The sequence below is a fragment of the Mus caroli genome, chromosome 10 (assembly GCF_900094665.2).
Source record: "Mus caroli chromosome 10, CAROLI_EIJ_v1.1, whole genome shotgun sequence".
Taxonomy (NCBI): domain Eukaryota; kingdom Metazoa; phylum Chordata; class Mammalia; order Rodentia; family Muridae; genus Mus; species Mus caroli.
This window is the reverse complement of record NC_034579.1, coordinates 101,821,140-101,848,858: the sequence shown is the minus strand read 5'-3', so window position 1 is coordinate 101,848,858 and position 27,719 is coordinate 101,821,140. Positions and strand designations below refer to the sequence as shown.

At 36.3% G+C, this 27,719-nt stretch overlaps 1 protein-coding gene across 6 annotated transcripts in view; it reads left to right on the top strand.

Moving 5' to 3' along the window:
- Positions 1-27,719, top strand: part of Syt1 (synaptotagmin 1) — a 507,387-nt gene that overhangs the window by 151,104 nt on the left and 328,564 nt on the right. For 4 of the 6 annotated variants that reach the window (XM_021173816.1, XM_021173812.1, XM_029482353.1 and 1 more), the window contains exon 3: positions 25,008-25,074. The gene's annotated coding sequence lies outside the window, so the exon portion shown is untranslated. Of the gene's footprint in view, positions 1-20,856; positions 20,880-25,007; positions 25,075-27,719 lie in introns of those variants that run through there. The other 2 variants (XM_029482351.1, XM_029482350.1) reach the window with 1 other exon arrangement.

The following is a 27,719-nucleotide window of genomic DNA, read 5'->3' as shown; positions in this document are numbered from 1 at the left end:
ATGGTGTCAGCGTTTAGAAGCTGATTATGGGATGGATACCTGGATACGGCAGTCTCTAGATCTTTGAATAGTTTATAACTTGTAAAATAGGCTCCTCAGAATTATCCATCCTTTAACAATGTGTGCTATAACTTTATTTGATATACTTTTTTCATATTCAGAAACATATTTTAGAGCTCACATATTAAATGAAATTAAAGACTCACGACTAAAGATGTATTTTGCTGGAGGCTGATGCTACACAGTCCTAACCGCATTTTAAATATGTTTGTAATATCATTCCCTTTAGCTTAAATAGCATGCAGTAATGAACTTCTTTTCCTCTTTCCAGACTGTGCACATTAATACTGTATATTTTGGCAATTTATTTGATATGATTAATTTTTATTGCCTCTACCTCTCATTATTTCACAAATGGTTTGAGCAGAAAAGTTGGAGCCTAGATAATCAGAAAAAGAAAAGTTTATACATCAAATATATTTATTCAAATGAAAGAATATTTCTACTATTCTAGTTTAGGCAGCCAGAATATCTGCATCTAATGGACCAAAAAAAAAAAAAAGAGAGAGAGAGAGGGGAAAAATCATTATGGCACCTGCTTATGTAAATGAATGCTAAGCAGCAGGCTGGAGAAATGCTCAATTCCACAAGAAGGCAGTTTGTCCTGATGATTATCTGAATGACACTGTAATAGTTTATATGCCACCATTTTTGATCCTGTGTACCAATACTTTGCACACTCATGCCCATATCAGTTCATCCTGCCAATGTTTATTATTCCAAGTCCCAAAGGCCAGAATCAATCAACACTTCCAAATTCAAAATAAAATAAAATAAAATAAAATCTATGGTAAGATGCAGTAAAATGGCTTTGCCAAGGTCACATAAGAAATCCCCAGTCTGTGTAAGATGAAAACAAAGTTCAATGATCCATGGTGCCTCCTGTCCTGGGAAATAATTTATCAGGCACTTTTCTCAAATCAAGATTAATTGGGTCAGTAGAGAGCCCTCCCTTCACTGAGACACATTGGACTAATACAGCCTGATGCTGTTATTTGCATGTGTGTATCTTCCATACAGTGCTAATGAGACATCTAGTTCAAGACACCTTCCTCTCGAACACATCAAATATTTATACTCTTTCATTCACACCTTCCATGTGAAGTAGGGTGTAAGGAGTGAATTTTCTCACATATCTGTCCAGAGAAAAGACTAAAATGATGGCTGAGGCTTTAGGTTTTCTGACTCTGATATTATACTTGTTTCTAGAAGTAAACCACATCCACTGTGTGGTCTCTGAATTAAGGCGTGTCCACTATATAGTTTCTGAACTAAGCCTGTCCACTGTATGAATGTTGAATTAAACCACATCTACTCTGTCTCCCAACAGAATACTTTCCATTGAAGTCCAACTAGCCCTATTTAAATAGCTGTCCTCAGAGAAACCACTGTCATTTCAGTTGTAATTGTATTTCAGTGGAAAACCAATGTTGTGTTTCTATTTATAACTTTACAAGGAAGGATACCTTACACTCTGAAGATGTCAGCTTTCCAGAACTGAAATCAATTAAATTATTTACTCAGGGTGTCAGGGTCAAAAAAAAAATTATCGCCTCATAGATGTATACATTTAATGGGAAAAAAATCAATTTGTACATTCTATGAGTATCAACTGGAAGTCAGTGCTCTGTGGTTTGGTTTGAAATGGAATTCTTAAAGGAGGGAAAGTTGCTTCTAAGGATGACATGGTGAAGGCACAGTGATTATGGGATATTTCTGTATGTGCTCAGAAATTAAATAGCTATGTTAGTGATCCTATTCCATATATATCCACTTAACAATTAACTCCTAACTAGCTAGGAATTTGAGAAAAAAAATGCCTCTTTCTATTAGTGAGACAGCTATCTGATGGAGGACTGCCACCATCCGTCTATTTCAGTGCTAGTCATCATACTAATTTCAATGGCTTTCAGCGTGCAACGAGGTACCTTAGCATTTTTATCTAGTGGCTCTCAGGTATGGAAAGGGGACTTGATGTACTTACATAATTTCCCTTAATTCCCACCATATACTTTTCAAGGTACCAGCTGTGAAGTTTTGTCGACTTATTTGGAATCCCTGATTAGGAGAGGAAAAGTTTAGTGGCTGTAATCCCTCGCAAGAATCCCAGAAGATTACTAGCAGAAAGCTGCAGTTTCTCTGCTTTACTCTGTTGGGAATTGCCACATTTAAGGAAAACAATGCCTCAGATAAGAAGACAAGAATATTAGAAAAATACACAGAGAATAACGGTGCATCGTGTAATCCCAAAAGATAAGAAGGGGGAAACAGTAGGATCAGAAGTTCAAGTCAGTTTAGAATACATGAGACAAAGCAAGAATATTAAAAAATTACACTAAATACATTTTGATAGCATATTTCAAGTATTTGATGGCATATGTTGGGTCCTTAATTAAAAGAAGGCCTCATGCTAAAAGCCTGATGTGGTGGCACACACCTTTAATCCCAGCACTCGGGAGGCAGAGGCAGGTGGATTTCTGAGTTCGAGGCCAACCTGGTCTACAAAGTGAGTGCCAGGACAGCCAGGGCTACACAGAGAAACCCTGTCTCGAAAAACCGAAAAAAAAAAAAAAAAAAAAAAAAAGATCTTAAAATCATGGTCTTTGTCTTCACTGAGCCTACAATCTATCTAAACAATGAGGCAACTTAGCAAGTCATCAGACATAAAAATAGTGAGGCATATAAAGAAAAAAACATTAACCAGGATAGTTTGACAAATACGTAGGTTGTGATGTGACTTAATTGGTAGAGACCTTGACTACCAAGCAGGAAACCCAACCAGATAACACTAAGCATGGTATCATAGGCATGGGGTAACAGTAGCTTAACATCCAGCAACTGGAGGGAGGAGAATGACCAGTTCAAAGTCCTCCTTAATTACATAGCAAGCTGAGGTCAGACTCAGCTACTGTCCCCCCACCACCCCCCCCAAAGAGAGAGAAAGAAAGAAAATAATCTTTTTATATAAAACATAATAGTTTTTCAAAGTTAGAAAAAATGGGTGTGGTTTCAATGCAGTCTGAGCATATAAGGGTCAAGAGCAATGCTCAAAGAATCCGATAGAAGTGTCGAGAAGGGGTTGCTAAAGACCCCATGTGTCCCATGCACTTTTAAGAAATTGCTGTCAATGACATTTTAGCAGAACATTGGCACAATTTGAATGAACTTTTGTGAAAACATCTCTGCAAACAGCTTTATGCATGGACAGGAGAACTAGTACAAGTTTTCAGATCTAATGGCAGAGATCCAGGTAAGGAAGCCACCATAAGGGTCCATGTAGAGCGCATGATACCATAGGAATCTACTTGAAAGGTGATTGGTTGATTTCCTTGGCTGACATGTCACAAGTGCCTTGAGAAGGCAGAACCACTAGAAATCAACAATGTGATTGGGTAGGCCAGTGCTAAGTCATAAGTGAGCCTGCTGAAAAATATTTACTCTCTGGGCGTAAAGAAGAGTCTAGCATCAGAACTCTTGCTATGGGAACAGTCTAAATGAGTAACTTCTTCCATGACCATTGTAAGTTCTTGAGTTATATTCTAAACCCCAATTTAGGGTTTGTGTGTATAAATTAATATGTGTAATAATTATACATATAATTATGATAAAAGCTTAAAATTGTTGCAAATAGCGTAATTCAAAGGCCTTCCTTATATAGGAGCTGTCTGTACAAGTTCATTACTCTATAGGACTCAACAAGGAAGATGTAATTTCCAATAATTCCTCACCATAATGCTATGTTAGTTTCATTTAACCTCATTAAGCCAAGGAATATTGGAAAAAAACAAGGAGTTGGGAATGTAAAAACAGCTCATACCATTTCCCAAATTTCCTTTTTTGTCAGCCAAAGGGAACATTGCTGACTAGAAATTAAAGGAGAATTTAAAAGTGGAATTAAGAAAAATGTTAATCAATTCTTATATGTATTAAAATGTGATTATTTTCAGAAGCTATCTGACAAGTAAATGCTTCCTGTAATAGAGTAATATTTGTTTTTCTTTCTGAACCTCCACAAATTGCTACTGGGTGTTGTACTGCACCACAAGACACTTAGGCATACAGTTGATGCAAAAACTCATTTTAAGAAACAAAACTTCAGTTTCTACAGCAAGAGGATAAATACTACATTCCAAGTTGATATTGGATCTGACACCTTGGCACTTTAAATCTAAAATAAATTATTTGGAAGACCTGCTGTCTCTTTCCCTGACCTCTGAATGCATAGCTTTAGTGACCTTGAATATGAGTGAAATACATTGCTTAAGCTGTCCTTCGTTGCTGTGAATTAGCAGTTCTAATGTATGCCTCTAATCATCGGTTTATTTTTCAACATGTAATTTCTATCTCCCTAAATCAATTTAACCAGCAGCAGGTTGTGACTGTGACTCATCGCATCTGTGCCTGTGGTTAGCAGTATGTTGCTGCAACAAGGCCACATGACAGGTTTCTAGGCATAGGAAATTGTCCATTTCAATTAGCAGGACACCCAGGATATTTCCCTGTCAGGAAATAATAAAAGTGTACAGTGATTTGCCTTCTCTATGAGAAAGGAGAAGGCACCATGTACTGTAACTAGGGAGAAGGTTTCTATTTTCCTTCAGGACACACATTAGTATGAGATAAATATGAATTGTAGAACATCATATATACATATGTAGTACTTCAAGAAGTCTGGTTCCTTCATTCCCCATATTGGGTGTGAGCACCAGACAGAACTTTCCTAATTCTCTTACATTGGTATAAATACAGATGCACATATCTGTGAATTTAGGTTGCTGTGATTGCCACATCAGATCTTGGACTTCTGTGCTGCTTTGTCCTAATGCTGCGGTCATGTTTAGCCTGCGGCCATTTCGGAAAAGGAAAATCTGTTGTGCTTACTCCATACCCCAACCCTAAAGACAACTAAAGGACAGGGTATAAGGCCAAAGCACAGTGCCATGGTGATGTTAGACAGCAGCTTTTCAGTGATGCTTTGAGAAGGGTAGGAAGTTTAGCATTACCTCATCTGTTGCATGGTTCATGAGAGGCTTTTGATATATGTCAAACCCTACCTCCTTCAGTCCTATTTTTCATATGTTCATTATGTGCGTGCATGTGTATATATGTATATTTATATATGTGAATGTGTTCAAATATACATATGTATACGTACACATGTTGTTCATACTTTGTGAATGGCAACATTAGAAAAGAACAAGAAAGAGAAAAACTGAAGCAAAACTTCTTTCAACTCTATAAACATTCTCACAAACATGGGCAGGTGCTCTCTTGAGAGACCGTTTTGTATGGTTAAGCCTCCGAGCTCATCCCCGTAGCAGCCTGCACATTTCACTGGGAGACAACTGAGTTATAAAATTGGTTTTGGACTATTGAGAAAAGAAGTGGAGCTAAATAAAGAGTAGAGATTCTCTCATGCACACCATAAATAGGAAGTATTTCTTCTGCTGGTAAATTCCCCTTTCTATTACTGGTTTATTTTTCTTTATGTTTAGAATCGTGATTTTGAACATTATCCTATCATGTTCCTCATATAAATTGACCCTTGTTTTATTTATGGAAACCAAACTTTTTTGAAAAATCTGAGTAGTGTTTTACAAACAAATAATCATGACATTATACAATTAAGAAGCTAAAATGGTGAGCGCCTAACCACTAAAAACTCAGGTTCAAGTTGAATATCACTAGCAAAAAAGATGTTATATTCCAAATAAGGAAGTTAGCCAAAGATAGAAAAGCTGCAGGGTGCTACCTCCTGCTCCTCAGAAAATCTACCCTTCAGAGTGGAATGTAACTGCACAATAGAATCAGATGCTTTTGACATTTAGAGTGTCCATACCAATAGTGTTTAGTTCTCTTTGCTCGGCCTACTGAATGCTAGGATCACAACTATGAGCCACCGTGCCAAGCTCAGACCTCATACATTTAAAGGAAATAATTTAAAGCCATTTATATTTTTTAGTTTATTTCCTAAAGGGTCCAATTATTTTACAAATGGCAAACAACTAATTCACTTACATGTGTATTATGTTGTGAAATTGAGTGTACCTACTCTTGATGTCCCTTTTACTATTGCAAAGTGACTTGCATTTTACCATCAAAGGTGACATACAGAATCAAGCTAGCTGTTCAATCTCTGTCTTTAGTCTCTTACTGAACACTGGGGAAAGAGAAATCATCTATTATACCTCCCCAATATCAGTAAGTCAAGTGGTTTAAACACTGTTGACCCTGTTGATGTTAGCTATAATTGTGGGACTAATAAACTTTCAGGATATGAACAGGAAAGCAAATGTATTTTCAGGAGTTCTCAGAGTTGTACTCAACTGTGAGAAAAGTTAAATGTAGAATGTTTCATAGAGTTCCCTGTGGAAGGCATCATGACCATTTCCCAAATGATGGATATGTTGTGCAGGATACTTATATTCAACTTGAGGTCTTCAAATTACTGATATTCAAACAGACAGAAGCCACTTCAAAAGCCATGGTTTGTTTTCTACATCAAAGTTTTGCCAGTGTGATCTAGAAACCCCTGAGGGCCTAAGAACCTTTCTGATGCCTATGAGATAAAAGGCTGTAGGTGTTTTGCTTTAGGGTGTGTGTGTGTATGTGTGTGTGTGTGTGTGTGTGTGTGTGTATGCGTGTTTTAGAGGGGGTTGTTCATGTGCTTGTTTTGCTTGTTTGGAGCCTTACAAATGCTTTACCAATGAGTAACATCCCCAGAAGGAAATAACTATGTTTATATTTTAAATTTTCACTGGCCCATTGGGCAGTAGTTTGTCAGAGGTTATATTAACATGCTGACTGAAGAATCTGAGCCCGCTGGAGCTTTCCATGAAATCAGACATTGCAAAGTTTGAAATAACTGAAGCGCTACCACTCTTCCCAATATTTTCAATGTTACTTAGTTGTATGTTCTGAGAATCTCTAGGCTAGATCAAGCTTCCTTACTGAGTAAAGTGGGGGCCTGCCACATACAGTACAACAGCCAGATATCTAGCTCCCTAGCAAAAAAGAATCTTGTGAAAGCTCACTTGTGAGCTTTTGTACTAGAAACAATCTTTAGAAGCATCTTGATGCCATACTGGATTTTGATTGTTTCCTTACCTCATCCTATAATTCAATTGGTAATTATTACTCTTTTATTAGAGGTCATGATTATGGATTATTACCACAATCAGATATTGAAATTAAACACATTTAACTGAACTTCACTAAAGACCAAAAAGCCCAGGTCTTTAGTCAAGTTCAGTCAAATGTTTTTGATAGGAAGGACAGGTGATAAGCCTCACACATTCAGGAGTGACTAGAACCACCAAAGAGCTCTCAAAGGGAATTTTTGGTTTTGTTGATTTGATTACACTTCTCCTATCTGAATGATATAAATGGATTGTAAGCCGAAGAAGCCATCTTAGAAGAAATTCAACAATTTCTTTGAATACGGCTTCAGTGTGCCCCAAGTCTTTATGCAGGACGGACTAAGACAGCCTCCCATTCCCTTGAATACAGAGAATCAGGCTTTAGAGAACCCAGCTGCAGCTCCTACACTGCAGCACATGAAGCTTTTACGCCCTGTGGTGACACCTGACCAGTCAGGAACACTGACTGAGAGTGGGATGCTAGCAGGCTCAGCCTTGATGCCCCAGAGCACGAACAGAAAACTTCTTTGAGCACCATTTTCATGCTAGAGCCAAGGATGGGAAATTTTCTCTGAGCCAGAGACTGAACCAGTGTGAACTTCTCTTCGGTGGCTTCTTATCTATTACACATTTATCATTGATACTGATACATTTATTATGTAATTATGTTGGATATTTTAAAATGAAGCCACAGGAAACAGAGCCAGATTTCTTTTCCTGGTATGCTCTGTTGTTGTCTTGAAATCCTGTTTATATGTTAGACATTTTATCATCTTGACTGCTGTAAAATAACATGTACTTTATCCTGCATTTACTGTGGCTGATAGTTAATTATCCAGCAGTCACCTTATTTAAAGGATGCTTTTGAAGCTGGGGTACTGCTCGGTCGTGTTCAATCTCCTGTATCAATTAATTAGTGATATGATTAATTAATATTCTTAAATATGTCTCCTTAGGTAACTGGGGTATATTCAGAAAGTCAAGCTCACAGGAGTGTATTCAGAGTATGATGTATGAATGTTGATCTTTTTCCAAAGGTCAATGCATGGTATCACATTGAGGCAACTATGATTTATCTAGAAATGTGTTGACATGGTGAACCTTTTAAACACTTCGACCTGAATTCAGAGTAATGTCCCCTTGAAAGCAGTGCTACACAAATGAACGTTGCACACAGCCAGACACATACGAGCCATCCTCACTTCAGGAGGGATAATGAGTCTCATTAGTAATACTCTATTTCCTATTAGTTGATTTCTAACAATTCTTGACTAAAGCCATCGGTGTAATGATATTTGCTTTATAGAATTGTTGGCAATCTGGCAAATGATGTTCAAATTATACCGAGTATTGATATTATAATGACCTTTCCTCAGATCAAGTGTAACGAATGTTAAGGGCTGGCTCTGGGGATATGACTCCAGATGAACATATCTAAAGCAAAGAATGGCAAGTACATTTTGTGTCTGACCCAGATTATTAAATATTTTAATATAAATATTATTTCCTTAGAACTACATACACATATAACCCACATCTAAATGCATATATATGACTATACTATATATAGGTACCTATAGATTATGGGTTTTACCATGTAATGCAAGCATGTTTGCATATATATGTGCTACTATCTAGTGATGATAAGTGATGTAGGTTGTTTGATTCTAGAACTATTTTTTCTAATATCATACTGTAGCAACATAAGTGACCTTTTGAGAAGATTGGCAATAATAACATACACTTATATTCCTAAGTACTTTATTTCCATTTCCCTGAAATTCAGTTGCTATGTCAATGTGAGTGAACGAGTTCAATATGAATCTTTCACACTGTTAGATACTATATTGGCAGTAGCTATTAAAAAGACCCTTTGGCATAATAGTGTATAAAGAATAATTGTCTGTGGCTTAATTTGTTGAATTTATGCATTATTTCTTTTACTTTCTCATTATTTGAAATGAAATATTATTCAAGCATTCATAATCACTCCCTTTGTAATTTTAAGTTAGTGAACTGACTCTAGAAGTTTATGCTACTGCTTGAACATTTTCAAGAGAGAAGGAAATTATTTACCTACAGATACAGGGAATTATGGCTGTTCCATAAATTTTCAAGTACATATTTTATTAATGCTTCCTGTTAAGCATTGTAGATGTATATTGCATTTGTTCATCACCTAGAGATTAACCGGATAGAGACCAAGATAAACATGATGTTCTCATCAGCCATTGGCCAATGTTAGAGATCACTTACTTTGACTATAGATGTATGTATCTCTGAATACACTCCAGGATCAGATGCATTTAAAAGTATCAATTCCTTTGTCTGCAGGTAGTGAGGACAAGTTATCATCTTCATATTTGATCCCAGAACCAGAGAAAATGTGTATTGGATATCCCCAAGTTTATTAAATGACATTCTTTCTGTTTATTTTTATAGAAATATTAGTTCAGTTTTATTATTTAAAAGATGTCATCATGATGAATACACTCAAAACTTCAGTGAATGTAGTTTGAGAAAAGTCACTTTATCCTTTGGGTTGTGTGTGTGTGTGTGTGTGTGTGTGTGTGTGTATTTGTCGGGGGGAGAGGGAATGGGGATGTTATACTAACCTTGTCAGTCACTTATTTACTAAAGGTATACTTCTTGTTCATTAGTTAATTTATTCATTTATTCACTTTACATCCTGATTGCAGCCCCCCTTCCCTGTTTTCCTTCCAGTCCTAGCCTCCCTGCTTCTCCCACCCTCCCTCCCCATCTCTAAAGGGATGGTGGCCAGCCCATCCTGTCACACCAGGAGCATCCTCTCCCACTGAGTTTTGACAAGGCAGCCCAGCTAGGGGAGCAAGATCCAAAGGCAGGTATCAGACTCAGAGACAGACCCCTTTCCAACTATTAGGGAACCCATATGAAGGTCAGGCCCCCTACACATATATAGTAAAAGTATGCTTTTAAATGTAACTTGATCCTTCTTGTGAAAAATATAACTATAAATAATGGAGCATAGTACAAGTTCCTAGCCAACCTCATACAATAGATGTTCAACCCCTCCCCCAAAACACAGTAATGAGGAAATAGGAAAACAGCTAGTTTTCGATGTTTCTTCCATACTGAAAGGAAAAGCACAAATATTCATTTCAAAAAAATTATCATCCATGTTTGTAATGTAGGCCTTAGTGCCTGGGCAATCACAGCTCTATCTGTTACATAGCCGATGCTCACTACCTCTTAGAAAATAAAAATATTTGCAGGTAAGACAAGCATCATGTTGCATAGCCTTAACCCAAACACTGGGCAACCTGAGGAAGAAGGGTTGACAGTTTGAGGCCATCTTAGGCTATAGAAAAACTCTCTGATCTCAAAATAAAATATAAGGCTTTATCAACACTTCCCCTCAAAAAAATATTTTTAAATAGTATTAGGTATTCTATTATAATCGGTAAGTAGTAATATAACTTTGTAATTGTTCTAAAACTTACCTATTTATTAAGTGTGGTATTAGAAACTAATAAAATTTATCCAGTAAGCAATAAAGGAAATAAGTATGATTTTCATAATAAAAAAGAGGCTATTATTTCTCTTAGTAAAAAATACACTTGTTACTGTTCTTCTCTGGAGAGCAACAGTGTAGTCGAAACAGGTGGAAGAAATAGAAAATGCATATAGGGACATTCTGGCATTCACAATGGAATAATAACACTAGATTTTTTGAGAGTGCTGTATTAATAATAATATATAATACTGCTCTACATTATATATAACAAAAAGGATTAGATTTCCTGAGAGCATCATATTAAAAGAGTTCTTCATATGGATAGTACATGAACCCAATGCCTTTGTGCAAGAAGCAGTGTAAGATGTGTAAGACTTTTGAAGCCCTACATGGTTGTAGCGTTCATTCTTCTTCTTGGATAATGTCTACTAATGCAGATATCAATTATGCTTTTAAACTTTTCAGTGTTTTGCCTTTGTGTGTTATGCATAGTGGAGATTGCTTCTGCCTCACAGCCCTTTTTAAATGCATTTCCAGATAGCACTGAAAGAGTCTGAGAAAATAATTCCCACACATCAGCATCAGCAATGCACATTGTTTTCTTTCCTTTGCTCTTTTAATCTCAACACCATGCTAGTATGATACATTGCACAAATAAGTTTCTTTCTAATGATTAAATTTGTCCTGGAAAGGGATAGGACTGGGAGAGATATGTCAGGTGATAACTTCTCAGAGTTGAGCTGCAGAAATGGTGAAGAAAAGAGAGGGTAAACCCAAATGCACACTTAGCCCTCTTCTAGCCAGACAGATTCAGAAATGTTTGCATTTGTGACTTGGTGACTAATTTAAACTCACTTGTAAAATTAGAGTAATTAAAATATTTTCCATGCGTGTAATGCTATTCTCTAGCTAATGAACCCTGGATGAAGTTTTATTTATATAGATGTGCAATGTATGAACATACAAGTTTACAAGGTAATTAGAAGTTAATTAATTAGTTACAGCTGCAATAAATATTTAAGAATGTCATTTTAAACAGTATCTTGCCCAAAGCACTAAGAAGTTTTATACTAATACTTTTTTGCAGGCAACAATAATTTTATAACTAACTGTGCTATCAAGATAATGGTTGGGTATTCAGTTGTGGGAGAAGTTGTCAGCCAAATGCTGAGTTACTAGTGAGTACTAAATATCCATTTTATTACATTTAAGCCCACTTCTTTTTTTTTCATGTCAGCCCTGGCTTACTTTCCACATTTTTAGTTATTCTCTGCATACAGATTGTCGATGGTATATACTTATTATATCACTTCTTAAAATATCTTTCCTACTAATTAATTTATTATATACTGTTAAAGCACAAGGTTTTAAAAATGTATTAACTAATGAATGAAAGGCATTCTACCAGATTGCTTTGCTCTGCTGATCTTCTCTGTGTGTTCTCTTAGGATGTCCATACTTGTTCCATATTTGTTCCTATGACATGAGTCTAAACCTGCCTACCATATCTACTTTTTCAGTTTATTTCTCTGTCCATTTTATTCTCCTGAAACACAAGCAAATTGTCCAGCACCCAACCCTATTCAATTTAGATAGAACCAGTAACTTAGATTTAGGTAAGATTGGCTGAATCCCTTATTTATATATGGTGTGACTGGAATTGTAATATGTTTCAATTATAGTCACTCCAACAACTGCTATTTAAACTTTGGGTCGAGCTCTCATTTATGAATAGTTCAAAACGAGCAAATAACCTCTGTGTAAGTCAAGAATATAAATTCATTGGGGTGGTTTGCATGAAATATTCTCCATAGTCTTGAGTAGTGAATATTTGGTTTCCAGTTGGTTTGGGTAGGTTTAAGAGCAGTGAAATAGCTGGAGAAAATATGTTACTGTGGATGGACTTTGAGGTTGCAAGACCATTATGTCATCCACAATGCTTTCTTTGCTTTCTGCTCACAGACCAAAATATGTTTGTAACTTGTCATCGTAGCCACCATGACTGCCACTTAAAGACTTCCTTGCTAAAATGGTGACAGACTCTCATTCCTCTAGCACCATGAGCCCAAATAACCCCTCATTCTAAAGTAAGTTGACTTGGCCATAGTGTTTTTTCAATGTAACAGGAAAGTATACTCATCTATGGGTGCAGATGTAGCTCAGTAGTAGAATGTTTACTTACCATGTGTAAGATGCCAGGTTCAATCCTCAGCACTGCATATATAGGTATAAGCAAAAATGAAATTTCTAAGGATTGATATAGACTCATAAAATCTAGTTTATACACGCTCCCTCAATGTAAATTTATTTGACTGAAAAAAACTCAAGATAGAATTAGTTCTATTTATATCAACTTAATGCCACAATTATTGATTCCTCTTATATTAAAACTGTTTTCAATGCCAATAATCAAGGGCTTGCTATGAGATGTGCCTTCTAAGAATATCGGAAGCTACACTCATAAAGTCTCACCAAAACGACTGCCCAAATGTGAGTTGAAAAAGACAAAACCAATGGTCATGCAAATTTGGACAGGGAAAAACCCATTGACCTCAACCTTGTACAAAGAAAACTGCGAACAGGAGAGATTTTCTTCCCCATGGAAGAGCGCACCAATTGGCTACTCAGTGGAAACAGGCCTGAAAACCAACATACAAGTAACATTGTATGAACTTAAACAGATTATATTTAGCAATACCTATGAAATGATAATTAGTGGAAATTAAGGCCATGAGTTTGAAGAATAGGAAGGGGTACATGGAAGGGTTTGGATAGAAGAAAGGGAAGGGAAAAATCCTTTAATTATATTACAATTAAAAAAAAACGCATTTCAAAACTAAAGAAGAATCCAATGAGAACGTATTACTAAATGAATAAAAGCCGCATATAATATTTATTTCTCCTGAATTGGCCTCCAACTTTCAGTTTTAAAAAGAGGGATTGCCTTAGTGAGTGTTCTATTGCTGTAAGGAGACACCGTGACCAAAGCAACTCTTGTGAAAGAAAGCATTTATTCAGGGCTTGCTTACAGTTTCAGAGGGTTAGTTCATGATCACCATGGCAGGAAGAATGGGGGAACATGAGGTTCATAAAGAGCTAGAGCAGTTGCTGAGAGATACACCCTGATTCATAGGAGATAGAAAGACACTGGGCCTGCTGTGAGCTTTCTAAAATCCCCAAGCCCATGTTCAGTCACAGACTTCTTCCACCAAGGCCATACTTACTCTAAGAAGACCAAATCTAATCCTTCTAATCCTATTGTAGTGGTTTGAATAGGAATGGTTCCCCATAGACTCAGGAGGTCTAATGCTTGACCCATACAAAATGGCACTTTAGGAGGTGTGGCCTGGTTGGAAGATGTATGTCACTGTGGGGCTGGGCTTTGAGGTCTCAAGCTCCACCTAGGGTGAAACACAATCTCCTCTTGGCTGCTTTTAGACCAAGATATAGAACTCTCAGCTCCTCCTCCAGCACCAAGTCTGCCTGCGCCATGCCATGCTATGCTTCCTACCATGATGATAATGGACTGAAACTCTGGACTGTAAGCCAGCCCCAACTGTTTTGTTTTATAAGAGTTGCCCTAGTCATGTTGTCTCTTCACAGCAATAAAACCCTAAGACACCTTTCAAAGATTGCTACTCTTTGGTGATTAAGCATTCAAATATATGAGTCTCTGGGGACCATTCTTATTCAAACTACCAAAAATATTCATCTCTGAGTTGTAATAGATTGTGCCTAATGTGTTGGTCAGGTTTCCCATATCAATGTACTTTATTGGCTTTTGTTTCTTTTTTTAAAAAAGGTTAACATGAACACTACACAACACAGAAACAATCACTTAAGATTATTAAAAGTGCAAGAGAATTGTTTATTTATAGCACAAATCTCTACTTCACCCATCTGTTGAGCCCAACTCCCTGTTCAGGTGACTTTCCTTGTTCATTCTACTATATGGCTCTCATAGTACACACATCTCAGATTTAATCCTGCCTCTTTATCTTATTTAATTGTAATAATATCAAAGCAGGCAGGTTAATAGACAATGAGCAAGAAATAAGGTATGAGGGTTGGCATGTACTAGACAAATAGAACAAAGTATGGTATGTCATGTGATAAGCTTGTCTACTTTTGGAGTCCCTACTCATAATCAATATGGAGTGCATATTGATAGGGAAAAATATCGGCTGTAACACTTTTATCATCAGTCATCACAAAGAAAATTGAATTGACTTTATATATCTGTATGTAAGATTATACATATAAATGTAAATAATGTCATAAAGTACACTTTAAAATTATCTCCGTATCCATACAGTGACAGTTTGACTAAGAAAATAAACCTCCAGTGAAGTTGATTTTGAAGCTGGGCAGTGAAAGACAGTAAATTTCCAAATGAAACTCCTAATTCAAAAGAATCAGGTAAAGACGGTAATAGTTCTGAAACTCTAGTGAATAGAAATGACCAATTGCTAATTCCATACCATGAAAAATGTATCTCCAGATCCTAAATAGCTTAACTATGAGAGAAATGTCATGGATCTATGTATACAGAAATAATCCAGATGATTAAATTTAGGTCCAAGTGCAATTGTAGACGTGAGTCAGCTGTGCCACCAAGAGAGTGAAGAAACCTGTTAGTAATACAAGGTTGTTAGTATGTAGAGAAAGGAAACTCCTGGGGGGCTTCAAGTAGTCCTTCTGTTCAACAAGCAGTAACTTAGAACTTCAAACATGCCAGAGAGTGTGTTGTGGACTGTGAATTGAATGTACTTAACTATGTTCTCTTGAGAAGCTTCCATTGCTAAAGAATTAAACAACCCCTACAACAGCAATTAATATCAGTGTTGGAAGATATGGGTGAGATTTTAACTGTATGGATTCAGGATGCTCTTCTGTATACCACAGAGCTCCTGGATTGGTACCCTAGAAAAGTTGTAAAATTTGCCTGTGAGAGTCATGGAGTCGTGGCTTCACTGGAGGCCACCTCCATTTTTACCAAGATTATGATTTGTGTTCATCTCAGACAAGGTCTGAATTTTCTGATCTACCTCAGCCAACCAAGTTTGCAATTCTTAATGTAGATATCATTTAAATTATTTAATTGTATTGGTGTTTTAGTTTGGATTGCTATTGTTTGTGATGTTAGAAAACCACATGTGGTAGACTTCATTAAAGTTGTTAAAGTGAATTATTATGCGGCCAGGTTTTGTTGTTGATGATGATGTTTTCTTCTGCTCCAAAAGTATATAAATAATTATGCTAAAAGTAATTTTATTTTTAAGAATTAAGGATATAATTGCAATGAGATCAGTTGAACACTATAAATCAGAGCAAATTCTCTTGCTATAAAGTATATAATTCCAAAGTAATTATAACTCCAAATTGAAAGTTGGTTTCTCATTGAGTTTTATATCAGAAAGCCAAAACACAGACCATGGTAATCCCCGCATAGAGTCCTATCTCCAAGAAAATTTGTGTGCTTTGTAGGAATTACTCTGATATTCTTGAACATATTCTTTTGTCAGTGAAAATGAGTTGCCATTCACATTAGACATGTGAAGGATCAGACAGTGGGAGGCTTTGAAAACACCTCACCCAGGTGATTGCCATACTTGATCTGTTGTTATTCTCGCCATTATTTCATTTCATGGGTGAGAGGAGTCTGAGCCTGTCTTTTATAGTAGGCAAAATAGTGTCAGCTTTTAATGTGAAATTCTATTGAACTCTGCCTCAATTTTCAAATGGTAGTGTACCTAACTGCTAATTCTAGAGAAACATTTAGTGTGACCAAACTGTATTCCCCTTCCCTAATTCGATAGTCTTCATTTTTTTCCCAAACCATAGTTGTTTCCCAAAATTCCTGTCTAAATTCTACTGATATAGTGACTTTTGAAAGGCATTTATGTCTCATTCAAGGAAGAAAATTAATTCATATTGGTCTTACACATGGCAAGCATCTTTATGAGCCTGCCCTCCCAGCTTTTTGTTGTCACACATCATGTGCTTTCTTTTTTGAGGGATAATCTTAAGTCCATCATGTTCAAACCAGGACTTAAAGCACATCCAGTTTCAGAATGTAAATCCCATTGTGTTCTTTGACAGCCTTCCTTTCTAAATATGAGGTAGAACATTTTTTCCATCCTGGGAGTGTTCATGTTGTTTTGATTTTGAGAGGTTGTTTGAGACAGGCTATCACTATATATGCTTGGCTTTCTAGTATTCACTATGTAGACCAGACTGTTCTTGAACTCATAGAAATCAGCCTGCCTCTGCTTCCCAAGAGCTAGGACTCAAGGTGTGCACCGCCGTGCCAAACATGACTGATTGAAAGAATATTTAAAATGTTTTACTTCTAGAGATTTTGGTATTGAACTGCTATCTATTTGATGGGAAATGTAAACATTCCTCTACACATTTCATTATTTGAATCTGTTGAATAAACTGGCAATAGACAGATTAACAGAACAAAAAAACATACATATTTAATTGATCATCCTTTTACAGCTTTACAGTGGAGTTATTGGAAGACCCAAGGACACTGAATGAAAGATTTGTTTTTATACTTACGACTGGTAAAGCATGGGTAGCTATTTGGAACGTGGTTAGACGAAGAGAGAATGGTCTAATAGTGATCACACCCAGGGGCAGTGGTGCTAGACAAGCAAGACCTCCCTGTAGCTCTCATCCACCCACACAGTTGGGCCCTTTAGGATGTGAGTTTTATGGCCTAAAATATAACCAAACACCTCAGAGTACTCTTTTGCGGCTGGTATGAAACCATGAGGGCAGTTTTATACCTAAGCTTTGAAGTATTCTGGCTTTAGGAAAGGGGTTACCTGCTTTCTGTGACCTGCGTTGGAGAAGAGAAATTGGAATTTCCCTAGCTTGCCATTGGAGAAAATAAGGGATGAAAAGATCAGAGGAAAACTTAGGTTCTGGACCTTAACCAGATGCATCCTTTCCTGGCATCCAGCAGCCTACAACTGCCCAGTGTAACTGTTGCTGAGTATGGACTTTGTTTCCCACTCATCCCACAAAGCTGTCACCCACTGATCCTTGGCTGGTTATTTCAACTTTTTTCTTCATGACCTGTTGACTCTTAATTTGGAGAAAATGTGGGCTTAGTGACCATGTAGTTTTGTTTACTACCTATTATGATTCTTTGGGAGCTACATGGAAATAGATATCCTGTTGTTAAAACATTACATGAAAAAAAAAATGTCTTCAAAATCTTACTGTAAATGCATCCTGGGTTGCTGTCTGCCTATGGGATCATCCTGTAGAGAAGAATATGCCTTGTAAATCCTAGCACTGTCTAATTTAGAAATTGTGATATTCAGGCATGAATCACAAAGCTAGTCACTTTAAAGACCTTTCCATGATGAGAGCTGAAGACGGCACTTGTATGTAGGTATAAGTACAGATATTTAGCCTGTAGTTAGGGTTTATGCTAGTTTCATAAAGTAACAGTATGTAACAATAATTTAAAAAGCGGCTATAAATTTGAAAGGAATTGAGGTAGAAGTATGATATTGGAGAGCTTGAAGAATGAAGTGATATAATTTCAAAAATAAAAAGTGTCTATATTACACGTTGATTGGAAAACTTTAATTTTTCACGCTTTAACTGTTTAAATGTTAGACATATTCAACTACTTTTATAAAGAATATCACAATAAATCCATAGATATAGTTTAATTGACTACATTTTCTACATGAATCACTAATGGTGTACCTGATACATGATATACAAAGACCAAGGAAAGGGGTTTTCTTCCTTCTTGAAGTCCATCATCAGAAGTGCAGCAACTCTGCTGCTAGGTAACAACTGGATTTAGATGCTGACAGAACTGAATTTAGATCCTGGCTCTAACACTTTGTACAAGGAAGTTGTGAATTTCACTTGCTCAGATGTAAATCAAGATATTTAACACCTACATCACCTCATCTCTGGGATGCTGGGTGTTATAAACAGATGCAGTCTACTGTGTGTGCTTACTTAAGTAGCAGTTATAATTTTCCAGCTCTGTTGCTTTTTTTTTTTCAAACTAAACGTGCCATCTCTTACAATATATCCTGAAGAGGATAGTTTCTATCATATAGTTTCTATGATGTACAGCAGAGAGAAAGTCTTCCTCTATGGCTATGGGATTGTCTTGGTCGACCTAGAACCTTGCTACCATGGCAACCATGGAGGATGGTGCTGAAATGTTCTCATAGCACAAATGATGGCGCATAGAACAAGAGCAGCCTCTAACATCACATTTATGGATGTTCCCCAACAGTATGGGTTTGAAATTATATCAAACCAAGGTCTACATGAATCATTTTCCTCTCTGTTAGCCTATATTTTTCTAGATAATTGCTATCCCACCCATTCTTCTCAAACAACCAGAAACTCAAGAAAGTAGAATGCATATATTGGTTTCTGCATCCTGTCCATATATATATATATATATATATATATATATATATATATATATGTTAAAATTGAAACTGTATGAAAAGATATATAGGGACTTTTATCCCTGTTTATAAAATTATTCATAAGAGTATATCTGGTGTTTTGTGGCAAAATGTTTGTCTGGCTTACAGGAGGCTCTTGGGTTTTATCTCTAGCCACAAAAACTACTAAGCCAGAGACAAAGCTCTGAGCTCAGCCCTGTTCTTTCCAGTCCTTCCCTATACCTTCTTTTTCTTTTGTACCGCATCTATTAACCCATTGCTCCCTTAACCCAGAGGAACAAGTGCCAAGTCCATATGTATGTTTGCTGATGTGGTCTTAGCTTGAGCATAACTCATAAGACATCCCCTTCTCTAACAAAGCTGAGGAGATTGCTTCTCCTCCTCCTCTCAGCAGTAGAGCAGACTTCAGGGTCCAAATATTCTGCCTTAGCTTTGTATGCTTGTAAAAATTAGACTTTTCTCATCAAATATCTGTGTACCATTCACCGTCAAATCATAAGTACCATGGCCCATCTCTACTAAAAAATGTGTATGAGAATTGGACAGTGATTAGCAAGTCAAGATAGAGATTCTTAAAATCACCAATTAGATTTGATGATGGGAAGACATTTTGGGTCACAACCAGGTACCATTCCTGATCATGTTGGAGCTCAGAGTCCATCCTTTTTATTTTTTTCTCCACCCATATGGAATATTGACTGGACGTCAACCCATTTTAACACCGCATTTAAAGGAGCCGACTCTAGTAGGAAAGATAAACACATCACAGCCGAAACAAGGACATAGAGCAATTACACGTGAGCACTGCTGCATGGTGCTACAGAATGGAGGGCCAGATGAATCATAAGAACAAAGAGATACAAGGAAGCCTCTGTCAGGAAGAAAGGCTTCATGAGTATGTCAGAAGTTCTGTCTGACAAGACCTGAGCTTGAGATCTTTCCATGGAACTTTAATAGACCCCCAAGTTTCTCCAACTTTCTCTTCTCCAAGATGGGTGTTCCAAGTTCTACAGAGTACAAAATATTTGGATAAGCTCCAAGAACTTGATACCTTCTTTTGAACACTATTTCTCTTCTTCAATACTGTAGATGAAGATGCAAGCAAGGAATGATGTCATCCTAGTTGTAATTAAAAAAAAAAAAAACACAAAACAGCAGACGAAGAGTTCATCTACATATTTTTGTCAGTTATCCATGTAAATGTCACTTCATGCGTCCAAAACCCATAAGCCTCCCCTACATAAAAGCCTCTCATTCCGTGGGATTTATTTTTCATTACTTGACTGAATGGATTACTCCGTTATTCATCGTTTCTGTTTTCTCCATTTCGCCTCATGTAGAACTCACCTCAGAATATTATCTCCTACAGAACTGTTCCCCGTTGACTGTTTTAATAAACAGAACCATACACAGAAGTGTTTCGAGCTGGAAGGCACCTTGGAGAATGACCTTTCTTCACTTTCATTTCACAGATGATGAGATTGGGGTCAGGCTAGATGAACTGATTTGCTTGCCTAGGGTCAGACACTGGATAGAAGAAGAATCAAAAATACATAAGATGAAACGGAATTTCCCTTTTGTCTATATACAATATTGTTCGTTCAACAAACACTTATTTATGTGACAGGAACTGTTCGAGGAGTTGTGAAGCCAAGCGAGGCAGCCTTAGGCACTCTACGGCACCCGCTGTTTATGATTCTGCAAAGATTTCTCTCCCAGGTGTGTGCAGTCGGATGTCCTGCTATGCCTTTTGTTAGAGTTTCATTTCTTTGTGCTTTGATAGTGCCCTTATCTTTACTCAGCCCCAATTAACTTCTCCCAAGTTTCCCATTTAATTAATTCCTATCCTCCTTCCCAAGGTACAGAGTGGCTCTTCCATTCTTCCTCATTATCACCCCACCCATTCTAAAATAATTATTTTGACTATAATGAAAATGTTAAACATGGTTGAGCCCAGTGTGTGATTATTGTAACTCCAAAAGGCAGCAAATGCTTTAGTATTTATTGACTTGTAAAATAAAGTGTCATAACAACTAAACAAGTGGCTCCTTCATTAATGCTCCCTCCTTTTTCCTTCTTGCTACAAAAAAAAACCAAAAAAACAAAAACAAAAAACAAAAAAAAAACCCTAGGACATAACTAGGACAGGTTGATAGACATAAGCATCATAAACAGCTACAAAAATGATCAAATAAAGAGGAGGAGGTGAAAAATAGAAAAGTTTTATTATTCTAGAAAATCTTCTTTTTCAAATAAAATCAATATTGGAGCATTTATGCCTTTTATATGGACCTATGAGAAGTACCATAAATACCCACCATCTAGAAAGCATTTCTTGTTTTGTTTTGCTTTGTTTTTCATGACAAGGTTTTCTGTGTAGCCCTGCCTGTCCTGGAACTTGTTCTGTATACCAGGCTGACATCAAACTTAGAGAGCTGCCTGCCTCTGCCTCTGAAGCACTGGGATTAAAGGTATGCATCAGCACTACCCAGCTTAGAAAGCATTTCTTAGTCCACTGCTTCACTTGACACATTATTTAATTTACATTCTCCAATACTTTCTATTACTATATAAAAATCAAATCTATCATCTATAATTATATATAAAACAAAAATCATACTTAGTAAACAAACTAAACATAGCCACAGTTCATTTTAATAACATAAAAGTGGTGAAAATGGGCATTCTGTCTTAGTTAATATATTTTGAAGTTAGTTTTATATTCTATTATTGATCATATTTGGTTCTCTATAATTCTAGACTCAACAAAAACAAGAACAATTCAAGTCCACATGTGCCCTTGTTTGGACTCACCAAATGCTTGCATTACTCTCTTACACTATTGTTTTCTTGCTTTCTTTTTCTGTACATGTGTGTATGTATATCTGTTCCTATAAGTAAATATGCATAGACATAGTCTATTTTATAGTAGCTATAAATTGTTTATAATATGTAATTATAATCAAAATTCTATTTACAAAATTAAACAATATATAATATGTTTTAGGTATTAACAATTCTACAAAGAGTTAAGTTTTGTTTTTGAAAGATATGCACACAATATTTAATGTCTACATCTATTATCTATTACATATATTTGCTTACTATATTTTCAACCACTTGAATTTGCATTGAGAACTCAAAATTTCATAACATCTTAGTTTATTGTATATTTCTGTGTATTTTCTGGGATCTGGGTATATTCTTACATTGCAGAGAATAATAATCAAAGATGGGTATTATCTGACTGACACACAACCATTGCCTAATTGACAGTCCATGATTTAACTTCTTTGGCAGTAGCAATGATGTCCTTGGCAGCTAGTTGTCCCTCACAGCCCTGCCTTTGGTCTTGTACCTAATCTGGTCATGCAGTGTGTTGTTTGTTTGTTTGTTTGTTTATGTATCTAAAAGCTTCCACACACATAGTCACTAATGACCTGGATAATGTCCTGTTTTCTAGCAATATTGGCTTGTTGCTTCAAGAATACAAACATGAACCAGAAGATTTCTAACCAAATCCCTTAGGATTAGAAAAAAAAAATCTGTGCTAAGAGCATTACTATTCAGCCTTACAACTATGTCCTACCCATGAGTTTTAGCATTTCTGTCAGATGTGGTACAAGAGAGAAGGCTGGGAGTGTATCAGAATTTTACAGTTTTGACATGTAAAGCTTTGGGCTGGGGCTTCTGTTATGAGTTCCTTGACTTAGATCTAAAGGGATGGCATTTGCATATAACCTCCATGCGAGATTGTATATTGTGCTCTAACTCTGACCCTACATGACTATCTAACAGGATGCTATAGTAGTGAATGCTTAGGTAAGTATCTACATAAGAACAAAGACTTGACATATGTAAAAAATAAAGTTTGCACTTAAATGTTAATTATTGTCATTATTGAAAATAAGTATATTTTAAAAAGCTTTAGAGCTGCTGCTTTTAAATTCCCAATATAATATGGATGGTTCTCTGCCTGCTTAAATAAAAGGCAAACAAGTGTTCCTGGTGTCTAAAGCATTGATGGTTTGGCTTATTTTGTACGTATTCATAAGATCTATAAGTTATGGATAGCTTGCTTTCTGTCTACATCTACGAACAGCAATCGGGAAGAATCCTTTCCTCTTTGTCAAGCCTACATAGATGAAAACAGCCATAAAGCCTCCTCAGTTTTATTGGCTTTGAGTGTAACTAATATTTTATAAAAATATATAAATATACCAAAACAGACATTATTTTTTGAGTTCCAAGCCAAGTCATATAACAAGCAAACCTGAATACAAGAAATTAGCTGAGTGGATTTAGTAGTCTGTTCTGCCTTACTTCTACCAACATGCAGATAAATGGTGAACAGTCCACAGTAATAATGCAGCCTGTTTTTGTTTTATTTTCTCTGTGGAAAGAGACTGTAATTGCCTACCATAAAAATACTGTACACACCCACATTCAGAGCATGGGTTATGTATAAAGCAGTCTTTTGTTCCCTAGAGTGGAGCAAGCTTGCCTATTTGTCCTTGTGACAGATATGCATATGAAACCAAAGCCCTGTAGAGAGCATAAGTCACCAAAGCTGCTTAATCCTTTCACACTGTACCTTAGAGAAGCATGACCCTCTGTGAGTAATACTGTTAAGTACATATAACGTCAAATCTTCTCTTGTATTTTAACAGAGTGCGTTTTTTCCTATCACACTTTCCAGTCCCTTATAAAGTGCTGCGTGTCTCTGCAATTTTAACGTGCATACACATAGAATCTTGTTTTAGGTTTCACATCAATAAAATACGGCAGGGTATTAGGACAGTCTACTGAGATTTTACATAAAGTGGACTGTGGCTTGAAATCGTATGTTAAGAGGTGGCCAGGTAAATCTAAGTGATTTTTAACATCAACGTAGCTCATAAATTTTACTAGAAAACAGTTGTGTTTCAAGCAGAGATGAAATGAAAGCAGCCCTCGGAGACTAAACAGATGCAGGGAGTGTGGATCGGAAGGTACAGCTGTCACTTCAGATCTGTTCCACTCAGCACCTCCATGAGCCAGGAGCAGGAGAGGCTGTCACCATGATATTTGCATCGTTCCGTTGAGCAGACCAGGATGCTTATGGGGAACCTATTTTTAAATGTTTTGTTGTTTCTTGGTTTTGAACATCCACATTCTGAGAACTAAAACAGATGAGAACTTGGAGTGGAATGTACTTATGCCTTGTACCATTCACGTTTCAGTTATGGGCTCCTCGTGTGTCAAACCAAGTCAGAAATCTTGATTAAATTATTTACTGCATGAAGGCAGTCCTGATACTGACACTTGAAAAGGACTTTAAATTCTCATTCTCTGAGATTAAATTGAGTGTAGTATATTTAATACACTAATGTGTACTTCCTTTTATTCTAATATTTTACGGGTTTATATATCTGCCTATATGTGCATTTATAGATATAGCCAATGTGCTGTAATAGGATTAGGTGATTTCTAAATCCACTATTAAGGTCTGAAAAATAGAAAAACAGTCATAATAGATAGTAGAATTTCTAACTCCAGGGAAATATGTAAGATTTCAGGTCAAACTTTCTTACTTTCATTTTTAAAACACACTATAAGGAGCATAATGTTCTAACTTATGTTTTACAGAATGACTGTGTAAATTATCCACATCATACTGGTCAAACTCTCAAATTGTTTAAAGTTCTATTTTCTCCTGCACTACATTGCACATACAAAATATCCATGATGATGCCATGTTTTATACTTAGATGGACATATTGCAGGAATCTAAATTAGAAATATTAATAAAGCTAAAGTCCTACTTAAGATGGTCTCAAGTAATTTTATGTACTCTTTTTCTTTTAGATTGAAGAGAGGAGATTCCAAAAGGCACCAAAAAACCCCAAATCCTCCAGACTACCCCAGCAGAACAGTAAGTGCTGGAATGTCAAAATAATTACATGAGACCTTCTGCACAATTAGATCATCTTTTGCACAAATATTTACCTTCCTAATTTTTAGGATTAGAAAACAGAGTAGCAAGTAAGCAGTGCCTTCTGAAACTCAATTTCGATTCACTGGAGTCCACTGGAGCCGTTTAACCTATAATCCTCTTAGATAAATGGGCAGGTAATCTGTGTGATACATCTCTGGTGCTGAAATATTTAGGTTGACTCAATATATTTTGAGTAACATTGAATCATTCCAAAGGGGAGGAACTGGGAAACTGTAATAAGCAGAAGTGATTAGTTTACTTTTATGTGGTACAAATGTATTCATTTTAGAAAAATGTAAAAGGCTAATATGGTTGGCTTATTTACTGTCATTAAACAGAATTACGTAAAAAGATAAAATAAAAAGCTTCAAAATTTTTAGTTTACTCTCATTCAATTTCTTCCCAGTTTTCTCAAGACTTAACTATGAAATGTATTTTCTTCTTTAGCTATAACTTTCTACCAGTAATATTTTCTAAATATATTTTATTAACCAGAATTATATATATCTATATATACATATATAGATATATAGGTATAGATATAGATATCTTGATGTCATCATATTGCGGTAGACTGGTGACATCATAAAACATACTGAGATGCAAACAACTATAAAGTTTGAATGTGTGAATATAGAAATCAGTAACTAGAGATATAATGTCACAATCCACACTAATGATCTATGTCATATGACTTTAATAGTATGGTTTATTTGAAAAGAATTGGAAATTGTAGTTCTCCAAAGATCCAAACGGGAATGCCATAATTTTTCAGATCCCTTGCTGTCACCTTACTGTGAAATTTATCAATGACCAGTTTTACTTAAGCTACTTATATCCCATTACTTAATCTACTGCTTGAGTTCATTGATAGCCTTCTCTGTGTTTTCATTTGTGATTTGCAGTAGGATTTAATTAGGGACAATTTGGAAGGTTCCCAATCTTATGGTGAGACCTATTTCTTTTTTTTTTTTTTTTAGATTTATTTATTTATTTATATGTATGTAAGTACACTGTAGCTGTCTTCAGACACTCCAGAAGAGGGAGTCAGATCTCGTTACGGATGGTTGTGAGCCACCATGTGGTTGCTGGGATTTGAACTCTGGACCTTCGGAAGAACAGTCGGGTGCTCTTACCCACTGAGCCATCTCTCCAGCCCGACCTATTTCTTTATTTTGAGTAATCCTGAAGAAAAGTAGTTTGTTTTCAAGAAATAGCCTGTTCCTCTTCTTTGTACATTACTTGTGACTTAGGGCACCGAGACATCTCAGCTTTTGAGTGTCTTCTATTTAGCAAGTGTTCACTAAGTTACTCAGAGATGACCACTAAACAATAAAAAAAGACCCTGAATCTAATATAAACTTGTATGGTTTTGTATTTGGAATTTATTCCATTAATTTACATTAATATATTTCTGGACAAAAATACTCTGATTTAAAATGTTAGAAGATGGGTGTCTTTCATGTATACTTTAGTCTCTAACAGGTTTGCTATGTCAGCGTCATCAGTGGACACACTAAAGCAAGGGCAGCAAAAACAAAAGGCACTGGCCAGTTCCTGATACATACTAAAATAATCCTATCAGAGAGAAGAAAGCTCTTATTAGGTACATTAAATTTAAAAGACAAATGTAAAAGTTTTGGCATAGGAGAGTCATACAAACCCCTATAATACTGTCTTAGAGTTCATAGCTTAAGGGGAAGAAAAATCTGATAATTAAAATATTGCTAGAAAAAAGTTTGGAGTGCATGGCATTTATATTTCACAAAAGTTTTGTGATTAAAAGAGGACTCGGAGATAAAGGGCTGTTGAAATAGTTTTTAAATAATAATTTCTCTCTCTTATCTCTGAGTGCTCGGTAACACTCTGAAGAATATTATAGCCCACACTCGTTGATTACACTAGATAATGATAATAACAGAGAAGAAACATCAAAAAATCATCCAGACACTCAGGCATACTCCTTGGGAACTATTCATATCATTCTAGATTTGCTAAATCTCACTAAATACTTGTGGGAGTTGATGTTCTCTCTCAAAGCATAACTCTTATTAAAGGCTTCACTTTCCTGGGATGGTAAATGGAGTGTGAAGCTTCCATTTTACTAAGACTCTCCTAGAAAGAAGATGTTAACCAAAATGTTTTTCTGTGAATTGCTCTGCGAATAAATATTATTTGAAAATGATACTCGTAAGTTACATTGAGTCCAATCTCTCATTATTAGAAGTATTAAGTCACTGTTACCAAAACTATAAGCCTTGGTGGGGCTTGAGGGTTGTAATGTGGCAGCTGGGGGGTGGTGTGATAGTCCCACAGAGCTAGGAGAAACCTACAAGAGCTCAGGTCTAATATCCCCATTTTACTGATTGCCTCCTCTGAGGCAATCAGTGAGGTAGGCTTTACCTGAACACTCATATCTAGCAACAGAACTGAGGCTTCTGGTCTAATTAGCCAACTAACATTCTTTTCTATGTGTAGAATTGACTAAAAGTACTTATTTGGAGAGTGACGGTGGATGAATGGATGGATAGATGAAATATAAAGGGGAGGGGATAGGAGGGGAGAGGAGGGGAGGGGAGGGT